Source organism: Myotis brandtii, unplaced genomic scaffold (genome assembly GCF_000412655.1).
Source record: "Myotis brandtii unplaced genomic scaffold, ASM41265v1 scaffold1057, whole genome shotgun sequence".
Taxonomy (NCBI): Eukaryota; Metazoa; Chordata; class Mammalia; order Chiroptera; family Vespertilionidae; genus Myotis; species Myotis brandtii.
The window spans coordinates 365,576-370,482 of NW_005353568.1; the positions used below are offsets into that span (position 1 = coordinate 365,576).

Sequence of the window (4,907 nt, forward strand, 5' to 3'; positions counted from 1 at the left end):
GAGCCCCTGCTGTCTCGGCCGCGTCCTCTGGCTTCTGATGGCAGAGTGGACCCCAGAGCACGTCCCGCCTGTGCCGGTGGGGGGCTGGTCGGTTGCTGTGGGGCCTCGTGGCGTGAAAGCACGTGGTGCACTCCCTGTCCCGTCCTGTGGAGGGTGCCGTCCTGGGGCCGCTTGTCAGTCCAGAGCAGCGGGTGGCGGCATTGGTCACCGTCTCTCCAGGGGTGCAGTCCCCCCCCCCCCCCCCCCCCCCCCCCCCTCGCCCCGGCTTTTCACCCCTCGTCCTCCTCCCTTGCACAAGTTGTTACGCGTTTCTTTAAGATTTTTATTTTTTTATAGTTTTAGAGAGAGAGGAAGGGAGAGAGAGAAACATCAATCTGATTGGAAACATCGATGGGCTGCTTCCTGCATGCCCCACCAGGGGTCGGGCCCACAGCCGGGAGCCTGGCGTGGGTCTTTCTCTTGCTGATTTGTGGGTGTTCTTCCCACAGTCTGGGTTCGAGTCCCTTGTTGGTGCACATATTTTTTTAATTTTAGTTTAAAGAAAAAATGATTTTAAATATAATAATGTTACATGCAATAAGTATTTCAAGAAAAATGGTTTTAAATATGTTACATGCAATAAACATTACTATTTCAAGAAAAAAAGATTTCAAATATAATAATATTACCAAAACTGTCCTAATATAGTATAATATCACAAAAGTTTTAGGAAATATAAAATCTGCAAATAACAGGATTACTTCTATTATGTTCTAAAATAGTTTTTCCTCTGGCTCTATTTTTGCTCATCAGTTTACGTTTTTCATTATATCCCACAAATGAGTGAGCTCACGTGATATTTGTCTTTCTCTGACTGGCTTATTTTGCTTAGCATAATGCTCTCCAGGTCCCTCCATGCTGTTGCCAATGGTAAAAGTTCCTTCTCTTTTACGGCAGCGTAGTATTCCATTGTATAGATGTACCACAGTTTCCTAATCCACTCATCTGCTAAGTGAGGCACTTAGGCTGTTTCCAAATCTTAGCTATTGTACATTGTGCTGCTATGAACAGAGGGGTGCATATGTCCTTTCTGATTGGTGTTTCTGGTTTCTTGGGATATAGTCCTAGGAGTGGGATCACTGGGTCAGATGGGAGTTCCATTTTTAGTTTTTTGTTTTCCACAGTGGTTGCACCAATCTGCATTCCCACCAGCAGGGTGAACATATTTTTAAAAAATATATGTTTTTATTGATATTTTAGAGAGGAAGGGAGAGGGATAGAGAGAAATATCGATGAGAGAGAAACATCATCCATCAACTACCTCCTGCAACCTGGGCAAGTGCCCCGCCTGGGAATCGAACTGGTGACCGCTTGCTTCCTGGGTCGATGCTCAAGTGCTGAGCCTCACCGGCGGGCCTGGTGCACTACTTCGAATTTTCCCGGTTGATGGCTTGGCTTTTCACTTTCTTTTTTTAAAATATTTTTTAATTTATTTCAGAGAGGAAGGGAGAGGGAGAGAGAGATAGAAACATCAATGATGAGAGAGAATCATGGATTGGCTGCCTCCTGCACACCCCACACTGGGGATGGAGCCCGCAACCCGGCCATGTGCCCTGACCAGGAATTAAACCGTGACCTCCTGGTTCATAGGTCAACGCTCAACTACTGGGCTGATAACACAATTTTTAATAAGATTTTAATAGGACCACTTAGGTTTTCTGTTTCTTCCTGTCAGTGTGTGTGTGTGTGTGTGTGTGTGTATTGATTTCAGAGAGAGAAAGGGAGAGGGAGAGAGAGAGAGAAACTCAATGATGAGAGAGAAGCATTGATTGGCTGTCTCCTGCACGCTCCCCACTGGGGATCGAGCCGCAACCCGGGCCTGTGCCCTGACTGTGACCTCCTGGTTCATAGGTTGACGCTTAACCCCTGAGCCACGCCGGCCGGGCTCTGTCACGTCTGTGAGACGTGCTCTTCACTTGTCGTCCGACTCTCATTCGGGGCAGGTTGGGGCACAGCATGTCCCTGACTCCCGGCTTGTGCTCGGGTCCTCCTTTCAGTCCTGGCCTTGGTGGCTGTTTTCTTTTTAATTGATGAGAGAGAGAGAGCGAGGGGGAGAGAGAGAGAGAGGGAGAGAGAGCGAGAGTGAGAGGGAGAGAGGGAGAGAGAGCGAGGGAGAGAAGAGAGAGAGAGGGAGAGAGACGGGGAGAGAGAGGGGGGGAGAGAGGCGGGCAGGGAGGGAGAGGAACACCGATTTGTTGTTCCACTCATGCATTCATCGGTGCTTACAGAGACTGAGCCTGCACCCTGGCGCATCGGGGCGATGCTCTACCCAGCTGCCGGGCCAGGGTGCGATGGTTTCTCACCGGCTTCCGAGGGCGTGTGTGCGGTCTTCCCCAGGCCGGCTCCGCACGTGTGTGGTCGGAGCGGCTCTGCCTCCGGCCTCTGTCCACGTGCGCCTTTCAGCTCCCGCTGCCGGTCCCAGTTGCTCCCCAGCTTCGTTTCCTGGTGTTTGCACGGAAGCTGCCCCTTCCTCCAAGCAGGGCGCTGGCTGTGCCCACAGGTGCTGAGACGGCTCTTGGTGCTGTGACTTCTGTGGGGTGTGTAGTGTTTGTGTGAACACATCCAGGACTCCAGCAGCTGCGAGAGCTCCCTAACTCGCACCCCGGGCCAGCGGCACCGCGATCCACGCGGCGGCCTCTCCTCCCTCGACGCAGTCTCTCCGAGGAGCCCTGGGCAGGTGCCTAAGGAGGCTCCTCATCTGAGTTTGCTGTGGATTTGGGGGGACATCCCTCAAAGGGGGCACCCACCCCCCTGTTCACCCCCGTTAGGTGTGCTGGGGCACAGGCCGCCTCCCTCCAGGCTCCTCTGCTCCTCCGTTAGCACTCACCCGTCCGGCCGCTCAGATGGGAGGAGGCGCCTCATCATGCACTTGCTGGGCTCGCAGCTGTGGGTCCAGCAGAGGCATCGCAGGCGTCGACCCCTCTGTACTTCCTTCGTGTGTTTGACATCATCCCCCCCCCCCCCCCCCCCCGTGCTGGGCTCTCCCAGGCACCCTGTCCCCCCGGTTCTGTCAGGTTGTGGCGTTTGCTTCTCTGTGTGTCCCGCCCTCTTTGTTTCTGGTTTCTCTGGTTGAGAGTCTGCACCCACATGGGGAGATGGTCCATCACGCCACCACCCTCCCTGGACCCCCTCTGCCCGCCTCGCCCGCCGGGTCTCACCTGGGCCTCTCTGCTGTGCCAAGCCCCACGGCCACGCTCTTAATTCCCATGTTCACGGTTCCGGTGAGGCCATGTCTTCTGCGTGTTGAGGCTCTGAAAGCTGCTGCTGTGAGCTGCCTACTGTCGACTTGGCCTTTCTTCCTTCATCTCGCTGTTCCCACAGCGGCTGGTGATTCATGGTAGTTAGTTCATATTGTATGAACACGCGTCTTAAACTTACAAACACGCGTCTTAAACTTACGAACACGCATCTTAAAGTATACGAACACGCGTGTTAAATGGATCCCTTTGCTTCCACAGCGCACGCGGGGCACCTGCTGGCGTTGGGTGCCGGGCTCCGATCATAGTAGCGGCTTCTGGTGGGCAGTGCGTGGGGATGGGGACACGTACCTGCCGGAGCACCCAGGTGGCCTCCACAGCGGCCTTCCCCTGGGAGCCCTGTGGCTCGGGGGGGTGGTGGATCAGAGGGCCCGCCTTCCCCCAGGCGCTGCTCTGTGTCCACGTCCGGCTTGGCCACGCCTGCGGGATGGAGGCTCTGCTGTTACCAAGTGTCAGCGTTTCCAAGGCGCCTGCAGCCGGTGGCCCTGCTGGGAGGGGCCCGAGGACAGGAAGCTGGGCTCGGACAGGAGTCGGTGTGGCCGGATTTGCGTTATTAACAGCGTCGTGTGCAATTAAAGCTGCACAGGCCTGCGGCGTACGATTCAGTCCGCCAGTTGTGCCGCTGCACTCGTGAGTCACAGCTCGCTCGGGGCGGGGCGTGATGGCAGGGGTGCGGGTCCCTTTGGGGGCTCACGTGCGCGTGGGGTCGAGCTCGCACACTGAACGTGCCAGACCCTCGGAGCGACGCTCCACGCGGTGAGGCTGCAGCTGGAGCCGCAGTGCACGGAAGAGGTGGCAAAGTCACGGAGCCCGACCCCGCCTGGGGCTGGACGTAGGGATGAGCCCAGCCTTGAGTGAGCCCCTCGGGGCACACCTCTGCCTTGTGGGCTTCGAGTCCCCAGACATCTGCCCAGCAAGCCCGGCCTCAGTGGGTCCCCCTCAGCTGCTCTGTCGCCTGGGCCTTGGGGGCGGCACTGGCTGCGTGTGTCTGTCCAGCACAGTGACGGGCTGGTGAGGAGCTGGCGATGGCTCTGCTGCCTCTCTGTCCTGTCAGCTCTGGGACAGGAAGTGACCCCACCCCGTGTGGTCCAGCCCGACTGGGGGCAGCCTCGAGGGAGCAGTGCCGTGTGGTGAGGTGGGGGGGGGCTCTATGGGGGTGCGACGGGTCCCTCAGGTAGTCAGCTCATCCCCAGCTGCCAGGCTGGTTCCTCGGGGCTGCTCCCCAGGCCCCCACCTTGAGCAGTGGTCACTGACGGGTCAGTGTCAGCAGCATGTGCGGTGGGCTGGGTGGCCACGAGCCAGACAGAACCGAGGACACCGCAGAGCCTTCGCCTCCCACAGCCACGGCCCTCGCCAGAGAAAGCGGGACCAGCTTGTCGTTTCCTGTGGGCCGAGCAGAGCCCATTTCTCACCGGGCTTGGCCTGGGGTGCAGGAGGGTGTGCGGGGCGGGGGGAGGGCCCCCAGCGGTGAGGACTCGGCTCTTCACCCTGCAGCTTCACCGTGCCCCGCAGGGCCTTGGCCTCTGTTCTGGGCCGTGCAGGGCCTCTCGTGGGGGGCGGGGCAGCAGCTTACGGGCAGGGGGGGTCTTGCTCAGAAGTGGGGGTGTGCAG

General features: G+C 57.6%; 1 protein-coding gene across 1 annotated transcript in view; it reads left to right on the forward strand.

The window, feature by feature from the left end:
• The window catches only part of BRF1 (BRF1, RNA polymerase III transcription initiation factor 90 kDa subunit), a 66,192-nt gene that overhangs the window by 1,595 nt on the left and 59,690 nt on the right, over positions 1-4,907 (forward strand). The window lies entirely within an intron of this gene.